The sequence below is a fragment of the Mus caroli genome, chromosome 11, assembly GCF_900094665.2.
Source record: "Mus caroli chromosome 11, CAROLI_EIJ_v1.1, whole genome shotgun sequence".
In the NCBI taxonomy this organism is placed as follows: Eukaryota; Metazoa; Chordata; class Mammalia; order Rodentia; family Muridae; genus Mus; species Mus caroli.
Window position 1 is genome coordinate 26,118,280 of NC_034580.1, and position 21,787 is coordinate 26,140,066.

At 39.4% G+C, this 21,787-nt stretch overlaps 1 protein-coding gene and 2 pseudogenes across 1 annotated transcript in view; all 3 read right to left on the reverse strand.

The window, feature by feature from the left end:
• Positions 1-21,787, reverse strand: part of Acyp2 (acylphosphatase 2) — a 131,884-nt gene that overhangs the window by 48,149 nt on the left and 61,948 nt on the right. The window lies entirely within an intron of this gene.
• LOC115032312 lies at positions 2,767-4,804 on the reverse strand (annotated as a pseudogene).
• On the reverse strand, positions 5,972-7,706 carry LOC110306164 (annotated as a pseudogene).

A 21,787-nucleotide genomic window follows, 5' to 3' on the forward strand; every position in this document is an offset into this window, starting at 1 on the left:
TAGCAGTGTTCTCCTGTATTTCTTTAAGTGAGTTATTAAAGTCCTTCTTGATGTCCTCTACCATCATCATGAGATATGCTTTTAAATCCGGGTCTAGCTTTTCGGGTGTGTTGGGGTGCCCAGGACTGGCTGAGGTGGGAGTGCTGGGTTCTGATGATCGTGAGTGGTCTTGGTTTCTGTTATTAAAATTCTTACTTTTGCCTTTCACCATATGGTAATCTCTGGAGTTAGTTGTTATAGTTGTCTCTAGTTAGAGCTTGTTCCTCTCGTGATTCTGTTAGCGTGTATCAGCAAGACCTGGGAGACTAGTTCTCTCCTGAGTGTCAGTGATTAGAGCACTCTCTGCAGGCAAGCTCTCCTCTTGCAGGGAAGGTGCACAGATATCTGGCGTTAGGCCTCCTGGCAGAAGATGAAGGCCCGAAATAGGGCCTGTTCCCAAAGCTGTTAGCTTTTGTGGTCCACACTCTCACCTGTGCAGACTAGTCTCGGTGGAATCCGGGAACCAAGATGGCTCCCCCAGGTGTTCCTGCAAAGCCCTCCTCAGCAGGCTGGACACCTCTCCTCTGGCAGGGAAGGTGCCCAGATGTCTGGAGCCTGAAACTCGGTCTGCCTCAGAAGCTCTGTGGCTTCTGCCTGTCCCAGAAGCTGTTAGCTTCTTTAGTCCACACTCTCACCTGTGCATACTAGTCTTGGCGGGACCCGGGGACCCATATCTGTCATTTTAAAAATTTATAAGTATATTGAGGGAAGTTCTAAGATATCTCACCTATTTTAAATGAACTACAAAATGTATTATGGTTGGTTTTAAAAGGAAAATGAAGTTGAATATGGTGGCAGATGCTTGTAATCGCAGAACCAAGGCAGGCAAACCACAATTTCATAGAGTCTGAACTACTAATAAGACCATGTCTAAAAAAAGGAGGAGAAGAAGGAGGAGGAAGAGGAGGAGGAGGGAAATAATGAAAGAGAAAAGAAAAATCAATCAAATAAATAAATAGAAAACCATTAAGATAACACATATGCTTTGAAGTGTAAGCATCTTCAATAAACAAGACTTTAAATAAGAGATAACAAGAGCACACTTAGTCAAAGTAACAACAGTGTGTTCTCAATCATTATTTTATAAATTATTCAATGCAAACTTAGAAAAATGATTTTAATTAAGAAAATTATATTTAGCTATTAACATGAGAAAACAGACTGATAATATTTAAAGTAATTATCAGAATGATAAAACATACATACATACATATATACACAAACATACACAGACATACATTTATATGTACATATATATAAGTGTGTATTTATATGGCTATATATGTATAAGTGCACATATAAATGTATGCGTGTCAATTCCCCACTAAGTCTTTATATTTCAAATAATTCTAAAAGTTCAAGTTATAAGCTATTTTTAATATGACTAATTATTATTAAACTTATGTGGAAAATCATGACTCCTAGTAATGGGAGATACAGAGACTGAATCACCCAGGCAAGGCTATTTTTAGCAGTAGGACTGGGGATACCAAATCACCCACAAAACCTTAGACCTATAATTCGATCTACTTCTAAGATATGCTGGGGTTATGATGGCACAGAATTTGTGGGTGTTGTTAACCAATGGTGTGACCAATTTGAGACCCACACAACAAGAGGAAGTCCATGACTGACACTGCCTAGATGACCAGGAACCAGAGACTGGATAGCTCAGAGATTCAGAATAGAACCAAACATGACTTGGAGTAAAAAAAAATAATCAGTGAAATGATTACCAATGATTCTTTGCTATACTCATAGATTGGTACTTACCCCAATTGTCATCAGGGAGGCTTCAATTCAGCAACTAATGGGAGCAGATGCAGAGGACCATAGCTAAACACTAGGCAAATCCAGAGGAATCCTACAGAAGATGGGAAGGAAGGAGTGTAGGACCCAGGGGCTTGAGAACACCACAAAAGCAAGGCCCACAGAATCAACTAAGCAGGGCTCACAGAGACTGCAGTGGCAATTATGAAGCCTGCATTGGCCTGCATTAGGTCCTCTGTGTATGTCATGGTTCTATAGCTTGATGTTCTTGTGAAACTCCCAACAGCAAAAGTGGGGGTCTCTCTGGCTCTTTTGCCCACTCTTGGAACCCTTTGCATCCTATTGGGTTGCCTCATCCAACCTTGATATGTGTCAAGTCTTACTGTAATTTGTTATGCTGTTTGGTTGATATCCCTGAGAGGCCTGCTCTTTTTTTTATTATTTTTATTTTTAAAGGAAACAGAGGAGGAGTAGATCTGGGGAAGATGGGAGGTTGAGGGAAGGGAAGACTTGGAAGAGTAGTCAGGGAGGGGAAACTGTGATCAGGATGTAATATAAGAAGAAGAAGAGAAAAAATAGAAGCAACTACTAGCTTTTATTAAGGTGAGTCCATTTCTATTGTCAGGTTATAGGCAATTTTTTTTTGCATCTGAAAAAAATGTTAAGTTTAATATTTGCCACATACGCTAGGAAGACAGAATCAGGAGCATCAGTCTGAGGCCAGTGTGGGCCACATAGGAAACTACACAGACAACAAAACAAATCAGTTACTACAGACATACCAGAAAAATCAGCTAAAAACTATGATAAAGGGATAACAATAGCTATTTGTTTGTTTATTTGTTTATTTATTTATTTATTTATTTAATAAAGGATCTGTGCAGCCTGGCTATCTTGGAACTCTCCTGTAGACCAGGTTGGCCTCCCAAGTGTTGGCATTAAAGGTGTGTATATTATTACATAGTACTCAAGCTGGGGTCTTTTATGTTGTAGGAATAAACAAACTTCATAGTTCAGCACCATATTCAAAGTAAAGCTGGCTGAGCATCTCAAAGCCTCGTATTTTAGTTCTAGGAACCACATAGACTGGGTATGATGGCCCATGGGTGCAATCTTAGCACCTGGGAGATAAGAGACAAGCATTAGAAGTTCAAGGTCATCCTTGGCAATACAGTGAGTTTGAGGCCAGCCTGGGCTGCACAAGACTGACAGAGAAGCAAGAGAGACACTAATATAACATCTGCTCATGAGGGTATGTAAAATTCATTCCTTAATATCATAAGAAAAAAATCTCATTGCCCCTGCTCTCATCTTCTAAGAAAAAGAAATACTGAGCAGTCTCCTTGAGCCTTTCTAGAAACTCAGAATGACAGGTCAGACAAAAGCATCTTTACTCAGAATGCCTCAGTGCAGTTGTTTCATTTCCAGAACAGTAAAATAATTTTAAATGTGAAAACCAAAATGGACATTTATTTTTTTCTTAAACTCAAATGCAATACCAAGTAGATAGGATAAGAAATTAAATATAAACACAAGGAACACCTAGTCCTATTTATCCAAGGCAGCATAACCAAATGGACTCATAGAGAGACCATCTGGTCAACAGAGGATTTATCAACAGCGTTTCTGGTCAGGACTCCTGCTTCGTTTTTGGCCTCCTCTCCTCTTGCCCTTTGGTGGACCTCGAACAAAACACCAGTCGACACTGATTGGCTGTCCCATCAAATCTTAAACTTTTAGTTCCTCCACGGCAGCCTGAGTCGTTTTATATGTTTCATACTCAACTAGAGTATACCCCTTCAAGTATACCATGCGCCTGTTCAAATTAAAGTGGATATTTTTTATTTCCCCATATTCAGCTAATTTGTCATGGATATCTTCAGCGGCTTCTTCGTCGACTCCAGTAACAAAGAGAATCCCACCTTCAACAGAGCACTGTGGTCCAGGTTCACCATCTTGCTCCACACTGTCATAATCTTCCTGCATCCGCTCTTGGGACTCCTCTGGGCCAAAGCTGTGGCCCTTCTGTTTCTTTGCTTTTTCTTTTAGTTTGTGGATGCTTTCGTCACCATCCTCATCCATGGCAAAATCCTCGTGAAGACCCAGCACATCTCCAATCTTGCTTCTCTCGGTGCTCTCTGTCAATTAATCTTTTTTTTTTTTTTTTTTACTTTGGGGAGATTAATTTTATAAGGAATGCACTTACTCCTTTTGTCAAAATTAAGACAAACTTAACTTTTCAACTGTATTTGGGATAGGCAGCTATAGATCACAAACTTGTTTATAAAACAGAATTTACTGCCCCAGTGAGTGAAGTGTCTAATGGGGACACACACACAAACCCACCTCTCTTCCGTGTCCTTGATGTGTGGCCACACTCAGTTGTCAAGAGCCATACAGGAGGAACAACAAATGGTTCTAGAACTCACGGAATGCAGCCCACCAATTAGCACCCTCACGATGGGTACACCTCAGTTGAGGTATGGCCCCAAGGACCTGAGAACTTTGTGCTGTTACAGAGTTCTGCTCTGCTTGCTGCCCTCACTTTCCTTTCAATCTAAGAATTGTGTGAAAAATCTAAGGGGCTTCCAGTCCCTCACTGAGGAATATCTCTGGCATTTACAACAATAATGCTTGGTCTTTTTCAGCATTACTGCTGGAGCAGATAAATAATTCAAATCACCACCCTAGGAAAGAACTTAGTGGAAAAATAAAATTGTTTATGAATCTAGGTTAAGATGCTTTTGCTACTGGCTCTGATGCAGACAATCTTAAACAATTTGAAGTTCAGAAAAGCACATTCTTTTTTTTTTTGTCAATCAATTTAATATATGTCATAGGTAGTTCATATGAATGTTTGTTACAAAATTAGCTGCCACAGTCTGATGTATGGGATTTTCAGAAAGCTTATATTACTTAAACGATAACTAAGCACATAAATTTTTATTCTAAATGTATTTTAAAGATTTGTAAAACAATGTTAAGTCTAAAATTATCTGGCCTTAAGTGATTCAATTTTGTGTTATTTTTAATAACTTGAACTTGTGAACAATTAAAAAAAATTACACTTGAATATCCCAGTGCATATATTTCTGTTAACCTACACAAAGCCATGTGAAAAACTCCCTATAATTCCCAAGGCAACAGCACACACAGTTTTCACCACAACTCACTGTTACTGCATCGGAACACAGAAAGCATCAACAAAACCCCATTACCCGCTCCCAAAGAAAAAACAACCCTTTCCCACCTCAGCAAAAATTACCTGGTACAAGCAGAGACTTAAGAAATGCTTTCTCAGTAGGAAGCATTTATAAAATGCAGAGATCTCAACAAGCCAAATGCTTATGCACAGAGAGGAACCTCTCCCTACTATCGCTTCTGCCTCATGAGTCAGACAAAGTTCTGATTCATTTAAAAACACTCACTTTTTAAAAGCATATTTGTGTATATCGACTGGTTACTTGTTTCAAGAAAGTACAAACCGGCCTTGTGGACAATATAAAAGCAGGCGTGGAAGCAAAGTGCCCTCCTAAGACAGAGGTCAGCTCCTCCGTGAACAGCTAACAGGCTGCAGCAAGCAAGCCAACCACTGTGACCTCACAGAGCCCAGCCACCTGACTGCTGCTGAGCGGAGGGAGCTAGGTGAAGCACTTCACCCTGTCATGCATTTCTTGCTCAAGAAAAATAAGCACATAACTACTCAAATCCAGCACTCACAGTGTCATTAGCTCATAGTATCAGACAATGAGAAACTGCTCCTGTACTACCTGCTTCTAGAATCTTCCATGAACTTACAGTATGCTAACACCGACAGATTTCCTCCTATAATACTGCCACCAGCACCACCCACACACAAACCATGTACTATGCTCTAAGTCTCTGAATTCATCATCATATAGTGTTCTACATTCCACTTTTTCACAAGTTTAATGTGGACACAGAAAAAACAAGCAATGTTTATTGTGCAATTCCAATAGATATTCTTAGGGTCTTGGTTTAGAGTCAGCCTCCATAGTTATTTCAACTGCCCAGTTTAAACAAAAAGCAACAACCTACCCAGAAATTTCACGATCGCTCTTCAAACACCAAAGTAATGTACTGATGATTCACATTATAATTTAAATATATTTTAAAACTACACACACTCTCTATACCGCTCCTTTTATAAAATAATCAAAAATAATAATAATTTGATTATCTGGAAGGAAATAACTGAAAGAGCCCTTTCATTGTATCTATAACCTCTGTAGAACTCCAAACCAAGAGGAGAGGGTGAAATAAAGATCTCTCAGTCAGCAGAAACATATGACTGTTAGGTGCAGACTCCTGCTTTCCCCATCTCTGGTGGATGGAGAGCTAACGGAGGCAAGGGCACAACCTCTGCGAAGGCTTTCACTTTGATTTGTTTCATTTTCATTTGCTTCTTCTCCAACTTCTTTTGTTCTCTCCTCGAAGCAGCTTCTTCCAGCCTGCGCTGCTTCTCAGGGTCCTCCTAGTTCCTTCTCTTTTCTTCTCCTCACGCTTAGACTGTGCAGCCTCCTGTCTGCACATGTGTCCGCTTCAGAAAGTTCTCTTCCACACGAGCCCGGTTCTTATCTGCTTTTTGGTTCCCTTCTCTGTTGAGTCAGAACTTTTTGGCTTTATCGATAGAATAAATCACCATGTTCATCAGGGATAGCAAAGACTCCATATCCTTTGGGTACGTGTTGCCTGAGCCAGGCACATTAAATGTAAACAGTCGTGTCCTCTTGCTGTTAGGCAGCTTTAAAGGCTGACCTTCCTCTTGCATAACCTTTGGACCAGAGAACTGGTCTGAAAAATGAGCAGATTCAATCTTGTCAGCATAGTGTGTAAGAACGCAAACCATCTTTGTAGCCATCATTCCCTCTGTGACTTCTCCTGTTTTTGACAGAATGGCCAAAGATTCTGGCGGTCCATACTTTGCTCCAGACTTAGGTTTATCACTACAAAACTCACTCAGATCCTGCATCTCTTTCTGTAGTCGCAGCAAAGCTTTGCGAGTGCCGACAGCGAACACGTATGTGTCCATGTCCTCGTCATTCATTGTTACTTTTATTTGCACGTGATCACTCACTGGCCTCATCATCCGGGCCAGGACATTAAGTCTCATTCTCTCTCTCTCTCTCTCTCTCTCTCTNGGGGGGCAGGGTTTGAGACAGGGTTTCTCTGTATAGCCCTGGCTGTCCTGGAACTCACTTTGTAGACCAGGCTGGCCTCGAACTCAGAAATCCGCTTGCCTCTGTTTCTCGAGTACTGGGATTAAAGGCGTGTGCCACAACGTCCAGCAAGTCTTGTCTCTTAAGGAACCTCAGCTGGATAACCATGCCTTCACAGCACACTCGGCCAGAACACCACAGGTTATGGATGTGCTCATTCTCCTGATTCAACTTCCCTGTGTTTGTGGCTTGTTAGTCCCATCATCCCCCACTAAGGTAAAATTGCTCTCCAAAAGCTCTCTATGAGAGTTAATCCAGGCCTGAGAAAGTCGGCTGTTTTTATTCTTCCCAATGATGTAGTTCGTGATATAGGCAAGCAGACCAGTCACCATCAAAATTTCTAGGTAATATCTCTCCCAACTGTTCTGGAAGTGTGCAGGAACATCAACAATTGTTATTGGTCTTTATTTTTGTTAGAAGAGGTATCTGGTTTGTCTTCGTAACCCTCAAATTCCTCATCATCATATGGCTCACTTTCTGTATCTCCCTCCTGGGTATCTGCACTTCTAAATCACCTTCTTGGCTTTCATCGTGCCCTTCCAACTCCACAGTGGCCTCGTCCTCATCATCTTCAGTGCTGATCACTCGCTGAAGAGATTCCGTAACAGAATCTTCCATGACGTCCTCAAATAGAGGATGATTTTTATAGACTGATTTTTATATGAAGTTTAGATTTGTGATTCTTTTTCAATTCTTGTAAGATTACTTTTAAAGATAAATAATAAAATAATTGATCCTTTCTTTGTAACCGCAAATTGCTGCCTGCCAATAGGAGAAACTGGCTGAGAAAACTACCTTGCTTGCATACATTTTGTTCTATAACAAGTTGCATAGTTACTATGGTGCTTTGAATATGCTTGGCCCAGGGAGTGGCACTATTTGGAGGTGTGGCCTTACTGAAATATGTGTGTCCTGGTTGGAGGAAGTCTGTCACTGTAGGTATGGGCTTTAAGACTCTTATCCTAGCTACCTGAAAGCCAGTCTTCTCCTAGTGCCTTCAAATGAAGATGTAGAACTCTCAGCAATTCCTGCTCCATGCCTGCCTCGGAACTGCCATGCTCCTGCTTTGATGATAATGCACTGAATCTCTGAACCTGAAAGCCAGCCCCAATTAAATACTGTCCTTATAAGAGTTGCCTTGGACATGGTATCTCTTCACAGCAGTGAAACGCTAAGACAGTTACCAGTGCACGTGTGTTCTTGGGAGAAATTTGCTTTCTTAATCTGTACTACATAATGTTGTACAGGTATTGAGGAACATAGTGGTTTTTTTTTTCATAGTCATTCACTAGAAAAAAACTAAAACATAATCACACCGTAATTTTCTACTGCTTGAAAGATTTTGCTGGGATATATAAACTATTAAAGAGAAAATAAAGTGTGTGGTTCTTTTCACTCATCAACTATGTGTATATTCATATGTATGTATGTATGTATGTATGTATGTGTAACTATGTATAATGTATATGTATAAAGTTTGTGTGGGAATGCATTGGAACTCTGTTCTAGCCGTCAGATCTGTGTATGTATATAACATGTAAAGGTTGTCCAGATATGTGTTGTATGTAATATGTCCAGATATATGTTGTATGTAATATGTCCAGATATATGTTGTATGTAACATGTAAAGGTTGTCCAGATATATGTTGTATGTAATATGTCCAGATATATGTTGTATGTAACATGTAAAGGTTGTCCAGATATATGTTGGAGCTTTTTCCATCTACCAACTGTGCATGTGAACCTGTATCTGTCTGCCTGTCTATATGTATTTATGCATGTGCATATATATGTATTTATATGTATGAAATTATTAAAGTCTGCCTTTTGCTTCATCCACTCAGTGTGTACAAGTGTGTAAGAATTTTCTGTTTTTCATTTTCTTTCCTGATGGACCCTAAGAGTTAAAAGAGTTAAGAGATTTTACTGGCCACAGGGAGTGCTTGTCCCAGCAAATTAAACTTTGTTCCTTCAGAGAAAAAAATCGGCTCAATAATTTCTATAATCCCTGGCTGTCACAGGCAGCAGCATCTGTCAGTACCTGGACTACTCCCCTGTCAACTGCTGTTAGCACTGACTCCCACGAGCTACTTGCCTCAGTTTACTATATGGTGTCAAAGCTGGTCTTTGCAGTCAGTGACCTATATACAGACTAGCGAATAAGGCTGTTTTCTTTCTGTTCTTTGATTGTTGGCACTCTTGATGCCAACAGCACAACCTATGAAATTATCATGACATTGTTGCTTCATTCATTGGCAAGGTCAGGGTAAATCTCAGTCAGGTATGCAGGGCAAAGCAGAACACGCTGGAAATGCCAGGGTGACAAAGAAACTGAAGTACAATTTTGAAAGCATAGCAAGATGAAAGCCTGTATATAGTTTGATATACAGCTAGAAGGATTGTTTCCTATAATCAGCCCATCAATATGGCTTCTAGACAGCATGCTCATCACATCTGGATCAGTCAAAGGAATTAACATTTCCAAGTGATTCTTGCATCTCCCCCAGATAATAAAAGTGTAGGAATATGAAAATCTGTACACAAATTCTCCAGCTTCAAATGGGAAATCCAATTTTGATTTTGCTGAAAAACAAACAAGCACCCACAAAAAAAAAATCACAAATAGTAACTGAAACCCATTCATTCTTTGTGTTTTCCTTAATTTGCCTGTAATGTACTCTGACTGTGTACCAAGCACTATGGAGGAAATTATAATCATCCTGGCCTAATGCAATTATGTTATGCCCCCAGCTTTAAACTCCATCCCTAACAACTTGGCAAAAAAAAAATGAATTAGGGAGAAAGAAGAGGAAAAAAGGGAAAAATGAAGAGAAAGGAGAAGGAGGAGAGTACAGACTTCCTGGTACCAGGAAGCACAGATTTGTTCTACTTGAATTTTCAAGTGTTGTTTCCTACACTGCTTCAATAAGGATAGATATGAGGGATTATAACATTGTATCACAGAGAAAGCACCATAGCTGAAGACTGTGATCTTTGCATCTGGCAGGCAGAGGCAGAAGAATCGGGAGTTCAAGTTGAATGCTGCCATGTCTAGCTGGGAATGTGCTGTCATGAGTGCTGGGGATCTGGGCTCGATGCTCATGCTGATACAAGTACTTTAATGACAAAGGCATAGCTACAACTCCAACATCGAATCCCTATGTGTGTGTACAGATGTGAGTGATTAAAAACAAACAAACAAATAAATAATAATCCAAATGACATGACATTGAATTTTAAAGCATTATGATAAGTTCAATCTTCAGTATCATCAATAAAAAACAGAACACATGATGTCTAAATCTTGTTAATCCTCCTGGTTTTCAGTGGGTAAATACTTGTCAGAGTCTGAGATTAAGTCTATTTGCCGTGACTAGATGACTACTCTCTGCTTGATCTATGCTGACTTTTCAGCTGTGGAATATTTACAAGAGGAAACAAATTCAATAGAAATCACCTACAATGACTATGAACATTTTAGTCTTATACTTGGATTAAGCATCCTTGATTCAAAAATTGAAATCCAAAATGCACCAAACTCCAAACTTTTTGAGCTTCAATATGCAAAGTTCAATACCTGACCTTCTGTGATGGTTCTTAGCCAACATACAGGCACACTAAAAGATTATGTGTGTGAGGTATATATGAACCATAACTGAATTTTATGGTTAGAATGGTTGGGTCCTATGGTGTTTTGAATAGGTTTGGCGCTCATAGATTCATATGTTTGAATATTTATCCATAGGAAGTAGCATTATTAGGAGATGTGGCCTTATTGTAGGGGGTGTGACCTTGTTAGAGGAAGTGTATCACTGTGAAGGCACAGCTTTGCAGTCTTAAATACTCAAGCTATGCCCAGTGTGAAACATAAGCAGTCTCCCCCTGGCTACCTTTGTTTGGATCAAGATATAGAACTCTAGGCTCCTGCAGCCCCAAGTCTGCCTAGACACTGCCATGCTTCCTGCCATGATAATAATGGACTAAACCTCTCAAACTGTAAGCCAGCCCCAATTAACTATTTTCCCTGAGATCCAGCTGTAAGGCTTTTATTTTCTCAACTAGTGACCAATGGCAGAGGGCCCAGCCCTTTGTGGGGTGTGCTATCCCTGGGCTGGTGGTTCTGGTTCTGTAACAAAGCAGGCTGCACAAAATTTATGAAACAATCCGGTAAGCAGACTTCTCTATGTTCTCTGTATCAGCTCCTGCCTCCAGGATCCTACTCTGTTTGAGTTCCTGTCCTGGCTTCCTTCAACAATGTATAGCAATATGAAAGTGTAAGCCAAATAAACCCTTTTCTCTCCAACTTATTTTTTGGTCATCATGTTTAGTAGCAGTAATAGAAACCCGAACTAAGACAGTCTTTAACTTTACCTTCAAATGATGATGTTTTAGAGAGTTATCATGTCACACATCTTCTACATGTCTCTCTAAGACAGCAGAAGTCTGCTAGAATAGACTTTATTACTCAACTTCCAATCAAAAACAAATATACAATATTGTTTTCAGTCACATACTATGAAAACTGGCATTTGTTGGCTAATTTTTTTTCTTTTTTTCTTTTTTTTTTCAAGACAGGGTTTCTCTGTGTAGTCCTGGCTATCCTGGAACTCACTCTGTAGACCAGGCTGGCCTCGAACTCAGAAATTCTCCTGCCTCTGCCTCCCAAGTGCTGGGATTAAAGGCATGCGCCACCATGCCCGGCTTTTGTTGGCTAATTATTATCAAAATCCCAATGCAGAATCAGATGAGGCACAGAATTAGACTGCTAGCAGCACCTTTCCACTAAACCTCACCCCTGTGTCATCAACTAAAGTGCTCACCCTGGTAAATGAATGTTGATCTAAACTGAGTTACAATCCTGAATTATGTTTGAATTATTATGGTTTTGTAGTCCCATTTGTATTTAACCTGTAACTTTATTAATTGTATTTTGTCCAGATTTATAAGCATTAGATTATATGTAGTTTTATCACCACACATAAATAACACAGTAGTAAAAATAACTGCGGTCAACACTAGAAGTCCACAGGAATTATTTATTATTCAAGAGTGTGGGCTGTACTCCTCAGCTTAGAGACCACTGCTATGTGGCACACATTAGCTCTATCAAGGATTTTAGAGGAAAGGACAGGAAATGCAGAGGTGACTCAGGGGTGAAGAGCTCTCGCTGTTCCTCCAGAGCATCTGATTTCCCAGCACCTAAATTGTGTGCCTTACAGCTGCCTGTAACTCCAGCTGTAGAGGATCTTCTAGTCTCGCCAGGAACATGCACATGGAAACAATAATAAAATAAGTCTTAAAAAAAAAGATAGAGGAAAGCATGGTTTAAATTCTTAAATTTTTTAATTTCAAAGTAGATTTTTTTTCTATGACCTTGCTTCTGATTTGTTTCTCAACTTCAAAGCTCAGTGCAGCACAGAGAGTGCTCTCTCTTTCAAGGACATTGGAAGCACAAGCAGGGAAAGGACCCATTTCTGTAACAGTTGTGATCCTGGACTGTTTTCATTTTTTTATGAAACTGTCAGTTTTTAAGGAGACAGGTTAGTGCCTATGCTCATTACAAGTGGGAAGCTGAACAAGAATGTTTGCCAAATGAAGAAAGCATCCATGGCAGGCTGCTCTTTTGACTCACATCACTCTTGTCGGATTCAAAGAATCAGAGACGCTCTGTGAGGAGTATACTTGTGGACCAGTAAACCACAAGTCCCACTGGATATGAAGAATCAACACCCTGGGTAGACTCTGAATAAGAGAAATTGTAAAACAGTATGAACAGTGTCTTAAAATTTTCCAGGAAAAAACTAGCCATGAACCACTTTTATCTTCTTTCCATGTAAACTACTAACTAAAAACAACTATCCCATCAACCCAAAAGGAAAGTCAAATGCCAATCTAGAACTAAGTATACACACTGGAAAACAGCAGTATTTTGCTTGGAATACTTAAATGCCACTTAAACATTTAAAATGTATTACCTAAAAGTTTTAAACTTAACAATTGACAAAAATTAAAAAGATTCTGTACCTCCCACCATCAAATACCATAATTTAAGAAAACTTTTTTTTTTTCGGTTTCTGGGTGGTACAAACCTAGAAGCCAGAAAACATTCCTTGCTCCATTCTTAAGAGTTGATGAAATACATCTGCAAAAACAGTTTGAAAAACTGAGCCTGCCAAAAAAAAAAAAAAAAAAACAAAAACAAACCTTGAAGTGTTTTCTCATTTCCTCAGTGCTCTTCAAGAGAAAGCAAAGTGAAAGCCAATAGCTTTTAGAGAAACAGCTTCAGCGACTGTGTATTCATCCATACACACAGCCACAGAGTGAGCTGTAGCAACACCAGTGGACACTTAACTAACCCCAGAAAGCTGATGGATCACACAGAGTCTTACTCAACACCTAGGCAAGCGACAATGTTCCTTCTGCTTTCCCTTTCAACTGGAAACCAACTGAGTCCTAAAAAAGAAATTATCTTTTCTTCCAAAGACTAAACATAATTTCTTATCAGCAGGCTGTCTAATGAATTAAATGAATCTGTAGGCCACTACATTAGTTTAGGCCTCAGCAGTAAGAAGTCTTTAGAGCTAAGAAAGTCATTTCTGTTGTATCTTGCTACTCTGGACAAAATCTAATTTCCTGCCCAATCATAGAAGCCATATGATGCCAAATGAAAGGAAGTCAAACTCTGACAATTAAAAAGAAACACAATAAACTACCATTCACAGTTCTAAAGATCTAAAAAGCAAACAAGAATAACCTTTAAAAAGAAAAAATACAATGAAGGCTTCCATGTAACGTGAAAATAAGAAATATAAATGGAGAATAGCTTATTATTATCAACGCTCGGATTATAACTAATCAAATTTTAGCATTAAAAAACAAACAATGAAGGGGGCATGCTACGGCTGCAGAAGAAGATGAGTAAAAGAAAAATTTTTAAATGTGAGTTAAATTAGAAAGACAATAATATGAGGACAAAAAAGAAGGCTAGAGAGTAAGCATGCCTGAAAGATCCCCTAACTAGATGGTGGGGGTCAGAGTAAAGAGGGAACAGTGTCTCCCTGGGCTGAAGGCACACATAAACCATATGAGGAACACACCCCATAAGAGTGGATCTGTGTAAGGTCCTGGAACACTCTGTGCTGTAACAATTTTAGCAATGCAGAAATCAGGTGTCTAGATGGTTAGTCTTCTCTTTTTAATCCACATTGTATGTATATAAAACTGGCCAATACAGAATGTGTGGAAAAAACGTAAAACCCAAGTTTCAAAGAACAAAGTATTGAAAAAATGATGAATAAACTGATAAGAATTATTGTGTATGCTTTGTGTTTTGTATCCTGTTCATTCACTTCAGAGTACTAAGGTCTAATTTAGAATCTTCATTACTGTAGTGTTGTATAGACTATTGAACCCAAGTTAGAAAAATCTCTAACCAAGAGCTTTAATTTGGCCACTGCTACATTCACAACAATGATACAAGATGCATTGTTGATGGCAAATTTTGTTAACTTGGCTAGACTTAGGTGCTCAATTGTTTGGTCAAAGTCTAGGCTGGTTCTTTCTGTAGAGGTAATTTTTAATTGCTTTTGTTTTATTTTTTTAATAGTCCAGTCATTATCCCCCTCTGACAGTTACTCATCCCATTCCCCATTATTTCCAAGATGCTGTCCCCACTGCACCAATCCTTACCAGACCTCCCCACTCCCTGGGGCCTCAAATCTCTCAAGGGACTAGCCGAATCCTCTCTCACTGAGGCCAGACCAGGCAGTCCTCTGCTGTATATGTGTTGGGGCCTCATACCAGCTAGTCTATGTTGCCTGGTTGGTGGCTCATTGTCGGAAAGATCTCAGGGGTCTGGGTTAATTGAGACTGCTGGGCTTCCTATGGGGTCGCCCTTCTCCTGTAGAGGTATGTTTTGAATGTGACTAACATTTGCAATCAGTTAATGTCAAGAAAAACAAGTGTCCACAATGCGAGAGAAGTTTATCCAATAGGTGAAGAAATGAAAAGCAAGGACAGTCTTCTGAGACCAAGAATTTTGTCTCCAGATTGTGACACTGAAATTTTGAGTGTATAGTCTTCAGACTTAATAGAAAACAATAAATCTTATCTGAACTTTTACTCTGGTAGCCAGTCCAATAAACTTCACATTGCCAACCCCACAAAATGCACAAGTCATTTTCTTCAAATCATTCTTTATACATATATACATATATGTATGTATTCATATATATATAACAACAGTCTGGATCTAGGGATATGGTGTTATCACTAAACTGCTTACTATGTACAAGCCTGAATACCTCATTTCTAGTCTTACGTGTCCACTTAAACCTGGACTAGCTAAATTGATGTGCTCCAAGTTCAGGGAGAGAACTTGTCTCAATCAATCAATCAATCAGTCAATCAATGAAAGAGCAAGCAAGGAAGGAAGAAAGAGGGAAGGGAGGGAGGATGTGAGGAACAATTGAGGAAGGAAGACACCTAACATCAACTTCTGGCAGCTAAACACCCACACACATATACATACACTATATATAATATAAAGTAAAATTACAACATGACATATATTTATACATCTATTTATATCATTCTCTTTCTGAACAATACATACTTTATAGATAGAATAGAATAGATAATAGATAGATAGATAGATAGATAGATAGATAGATAGATAGATAGATGGATAGATAGAGACAGAGACAGTCAGTTATATAGATGTAGATGTAGGTATAGATATAGAGCCCCAAAGAAACCCCCAAGCATCATAGACTACTGCCAAAGATATTGGTTACACTATACAACCTAATGGTAAGGCCCTATTGATAAGGACAACAGTTACATATGTCACTGAGGCTGAGCTGGTACCTAACTAGAAGCTTGACTCCCACTGACTACTTTTCTTGGTACTGGAAGGCACTCTGCACACTACCAGAAGAGAAAGGTGATTATCAATCTCCCCCAGCTACAAACCCTGAGACCTATAACAGTGTTTTTCCTGCAAGATATACTGATGCAGTAGTGGCACAGAGGTTATGGAAGTGACCAACCACTTTCTTTTTTTTTTTATTACATGTTTTCTTCATTTCCATTTCAAATGTTATAACCTTTCCTAGTTTCCTCTCTGAAAATCCCCTATACCCTCTCCCCTCCCCTGTTCCCCAGCCCACCAATTCCCACTTTCTGGCCCTGGCATTGCCCTATACTGGGGCCTAGAATTTTCCCAAGACCAAGGGCCTCTCCTCCCACTGATGGCTGACAAGGCAATCCTCTGCTACATATGCAGCTAGAAACACAAGCTCTGGGGGTACTGGTTAGTTCATATTGTTTCTCCTATAGGGCTGCAGACCACTTCAGATCCCTCGGTACTTTCTCTAGCTCCTTTATTGGAGACCCTGTGTTTCATCCAATAGATGTGAGCATCCACTTCTGAATTTGCCAGGCACTGGCATAGCCTCACAGGAGACAGCTATATCAGGGTACTGCCAGAAAAATCTTGTTGCTATATGCAATAGTGTCTGGGTTTGGTGGTTGTTTATGGGATGGATCCCAGGGTAAGGCAGTCTCTGGATGGTCCTTCTTTCAGTCTCAGCTCCGAAATTTGTCTCTGTAACTCCTTCCATGGGTATTTTGGTCCCCCTTCTAAGAAGGAACAAAGTAGCTACACTTTGGTCTTCCTTCTTCTTGATTTTCATGTGTTTTGCAAATTGTATCTTGGGTATTCTAAGTTTCTGGGATAATATCCACTTATCAGTGAGTGCATATCAAGTGTGTTCTTTTGTGATTGGGTGATCTCACTCAAGATGATATCCTCCAGATAACATCCATTTACCTAAGAATTTCATAAATTCATTCTTTTTAATAGCTGAGTAGTACTCCATTGTATAAATGTACCACATTTTCTGTATCCATTCCTCTATCGAGGACATCATATAAGTCTGCTATGAACATAGTAGAGCATAGGTCCTTATTACAAGTTAGAACATCTTCTGGGTATATGCCCAATAGTGGTATTGCTGGATCTTCCAGTAGTACTATGTCCAATTTTCTGAGGAACCTCCAGACAGGTTTCCAGAGTGGCAGTACCAGCTTACAATCCCACCAGCAATGGAGAAGTGTTCCTCTTTTTCCACATCCTTGTCAGTATCTACTGTCACCTGAGTTTTTCACCTTAGCCATCCTGACTGGTGAGAGGTAGAATCTCAGGGTTGTTTTGATTTGCATTTCCCTGATGATTAAGGATGTTGAACATTTTTTCAGGTGCTTCTCAGCCATTTAGTATTTCTCAGTTGAGAATTCTTTGTTAGTTTTGATGTGTTCTGGGATTAGGTTAGCAAGCATTTTATTGAGTATTTTTGCATCAATGTTCTTAAAGGAGATTGGTCTAAAGTTCTCTTTGTTTGGTCTTTGTATGGTTTAGGTATAAACATAATTGTGGTTTCATAGAGTGAATTGAGTAGTGTACTTTCTGTTTCTATTTTATGGAACAGTTTGAAGAGTATTGGTATTAGGTCTTCCTTAAAGGTCTAATAGAATTCTACACTAAGCCCATCTGGTCCTCATCTTTGTTTGGTTGGAAAACTTTTAATGACTGATTCTATTTCTTTAGGTGTTATGGGACAGTTTAGATGGTTTATCCTGTGGTAACTTTGGCAACTTGTATATGTCTAGAAAATTGTCCATTTCATGCAGATTTTCCAATTTAGCTGTATATAAACTTTTGTAGTAGATTCTGATGATTTTTTGAATTTCCATGGTTTTTGTTGTTATGTCTCCCTTTTCACTTCTGATTTTATTAATTTTGATGCTGTCTCTCCGACCTCTGGTTAGTCTGGCTAAGGGTTTATCTATCTTGTTGATTTTCTCAAAGAACCAGCTCCTGGTTTTGTTGATTCTTTGTATAGTTCTTTTGGCCTCAATTTGGTTGATTTCTCAATAAAATACTTGCAAACTGAATCCACTTATACATCAAAAAGATCATCTATCATGATCAAGTAGAATTGATCCCAGGAATGCAGAGATGGTTCAATGTACAGAAACCCATCAACGTAATCTACTATATAAACAAACTCAAAGGAAAAAAAAAAAAAACACGTGATCATCTCATTAGATGATGAAAAAGCACTTGACAAAATTCAACATCCCTTCATGGTAAAAGTCTTGGAAAGATCAGGAATTCAAGGCCCATGCCTAAACACAGGAAAAGCAATATAGAGAAAACCAGTAATCAACATCAAAGTAAATGGAGAGAAACTTGAAGCAATCCTACTAAAATCAGGGACTAGACAAGGTTGCCCACTTTCTCCTAACCTATTCATTGGATATTTTCTTTTTTACATTTTAAGTGTTAACCCATTTTCTTGTTTCCCTTTATCCCAGAAACTCCTTATTTCATCTCCCTTCCCCTTGCTTCTATGAGGCATTCTCCCACCCATGCACCCATCCACTCTCATCTACCTGCCCTCAATTCCCCTACACTGAGGCATCTATGGAAATTTGATAGGACCAAGAACCTCTCACATTGATGCTTGACAAGATCATCCTCTGTTACATATTGAGCTGGAGCCATGTGTATTCTTTGGTTGGTGGACTTGGGAGCTCTGGTGAGTCAATTCACTATAGTACTCGAAGTCCTAGCCAGAGCAATTAGACACCAAAAGAAGGTCAACGGGATACAAATTAGAAAGGAAGAAGTCAAAATATCACTATTTGCAGATGATATGGTAGTATACTTAAGTGACCCCAAAAAATTCCACCAGAGAACTCCTAATGCTGATAAACAAGTTCAGCAAAGTGGCTGGATATATAATTAACTGAAACAAATCAGTGGCCTTACTCTACTCAAAGGATAAACAGGCTGAGAAAGAAATTAGGGGAACAACACCCTTCACAATAGTCACAGATAATATTACATACCGTGGCATGACTCTAACCAAGCAAGTGAAAGATCTTTATGACAAGAGCTTCAAGTCTCTGAACAAAGAAATCAAAGAAGATCTCAGAAGACAGAAAGATCTCCCATGCTCATGAGTTGGCAGGATTAATATAGTAAAACTGGCCATCTTGCCAAAAGCAATCTACTGATTCAATGCAGCCCCCATCAAAATTCCAACTCAATTCTTCATAGAGTTAGAAGGAGCCATATGCAAATTCATTTGGAAAACCAAAAAAACAAGATATTCTCAACAATAAAAGAACTTCTGGGGGAATCACCATCCCTGACCTCAAGCTGTATTACAGAGCAATAGTGGTAAAAACTGCATGGTATTGCTACAGAGACAGGAAGGAAGAACAATGGACTAGAATTGAAGACCCAGAAATAAACCCACACACCTATTGTCACTTGATCTTTGACAAAGGAGCTAAAACCATTCAGTGGAAAAAAGACAGCATTTTCAACAAATGGTGCAGGTTCAAATGATGGTCAGCTTGTAGAAGAATGCAAATCTATCCATTCTTATCTCCCTGTAAAAAGCTCAAGTCCAAGAAGTTCAAGTACCTCCACATAAATCCAGATACACTGAAAATTATACAGGAGAAAGTGGGGAAGAGCCTCGAACACCTGGCCACAGGGGAAGATTTCCTGAACAGAACACCAATGGCTATTCTCTAAGGTCAAAAAGACTAATGGGACCTAATAAAATTGAAAAGCTTTTGTAAGACAAAAGACATTGTCAATAGGACCAAAAGGCAACCAACAGATTGGGGAAAGATCTTTACCAATCTTAACACCAGATAGAGTGCTAATATTCAATATATACAAAGAAATCAAGAAATTAGGCTCCAGAGAACCAAATAACCCTATTAAAATATGTAGTACAGGGCTGGGCAGTGGTGGGGACACCTTTAATACCAGACTTGGGAGACAGAAGCAGGCAGATTTCTGAGTTCAAGGCCAACCTGTTCTACAGAGTGAGTTCCAGTCTGGTCTATACCGAGAAAACCTGTCTTGAAAAATAAAAACAAACAAAAAATGTGGTACAGAGCTAACAAAGAATTTTCAACTGAGGAATATCAAATGGCCGAGAAGCATCTAAAGAAAATTTCAACATCCTTAGTCATCAGGAAGATGCAAATCAAAACAACCCTGAGATTCCACCTCACGCCAGTCAGAATGGCTAAGATCAAAAACTCAGGTGACAGTAGATGCTAATGAGGATGTGGAGAAAGAGGAACAGTTCTTCATTGATGGTGAGATTGCAAGCTGGTAACAACAACTCTGGAAATCACTCTGGCGGTTCCTCAGAAAATTAGACATATTATTACCTGAGTACCCAGCTATACCACTCCTGGGCATATACGCAAAAGATGCTCCAATGTATAATAAGGATACATGCTCCACTATGTTCATAGCAGCCTTATTTATAATATCTATAAAGCTGGAACAAACCCAGATGTCCTTCAACAGAGGAATGGACACATGTGGTACATTTACACAATGGAATATTACTCATCTATTAAATACAATCAATTCATGAAATTCTTTTTTTAAAAAAAGATTTATTTATAATTATACATAAGTACACTCTATCTCTTTTCAGATGCTCCAGAAGAGAATGTCAGATCTCATTACAGGTGGTTGTGAGCCACCATGTGATTGCTGGGGTTTGAACTCAGGACCTTTGGAAGAGCAGTCAGTGCTCTAATCCACTGAGCCATCTAACCAGCCCCTGACTTAATGCAATTCTTAGGCAAATGGTTGGAATTATAAAATATAATTCTTTTGTGACTGGGTTAAGTGAGGCAACCCAGTCACAAAAGAATACACATGGTATACACTTGCTGATAAGTGGTTATTAGCCCAAAAGCTCAGAATGCCCAAGATACAATTCACAGACCACATGAAGCTCATAAAAAAGGAAAACCAAAGTGTGGATTCTTTGGTCCTTCTTAGAAGGTGGAACAAAATATTCACAGGAGGAAATATGGAGACAAACTGTAGAGCAGAGATTGAAGGAAAGGCCATCGAGAGACTGCCCCATCTGGTGATCCATCCCATATACAGTCACCAAACTGTATTGTGGATGCCAAGACGTGCTTGCTGACAGAAGCCTGATAGGGCTGTCTCCTGAGAAGCTCTTCCAGAGTCTGACAAATATAGGGGTGGATGCTTGCAGCCAACCATTGAATTGAGCACGGGATCCCCAATGGAGGAGTTAGAGAACTGAAGGACTGAAGGAGCTGAAGGGGTTTGCAACCCCATAGGAGAACAACAATATCAACCAACGAGACCCTACAGAAGTCCCAGGAACTAAACCACCAACCAAGGAGTACATATGGAAGGACCCATAGCTCCAGTTGCATATGTAGCAGAGAACATCCTTGTTGAGTATCAATGAGAGGAAAGGTCTTTGGTTCTGTGAAGACTGGATGCTCCTGTGTAGTGGAATGCCAGGGTGGAGAGGTGGGAGTGGATGGGTGGGTGGGAGAACAACCTCACAGAAACATGGGGAGGGGGGATGGGATAGGAGGTTTCCAGAGGGGAGAGGACTGGGAAAGGGGATAACATCTGAAATATAAATTTAAAAAATTCAATGAAAAAATTAAAAAAAATAAAACAGACTACTTTCTCTGCAGGGGAACACTTAGTTTGCATTTCTAAATTATATTTTGATGCAAATAAATGAATTTTATTTGCAACAATGAAAATCACTACATAGAGAATTAGAGCTAAATGGAAATGGGCCAACACATTTACTTGCAAGGGAATAGAAAAGAAGACACCAAAATTATGAAGA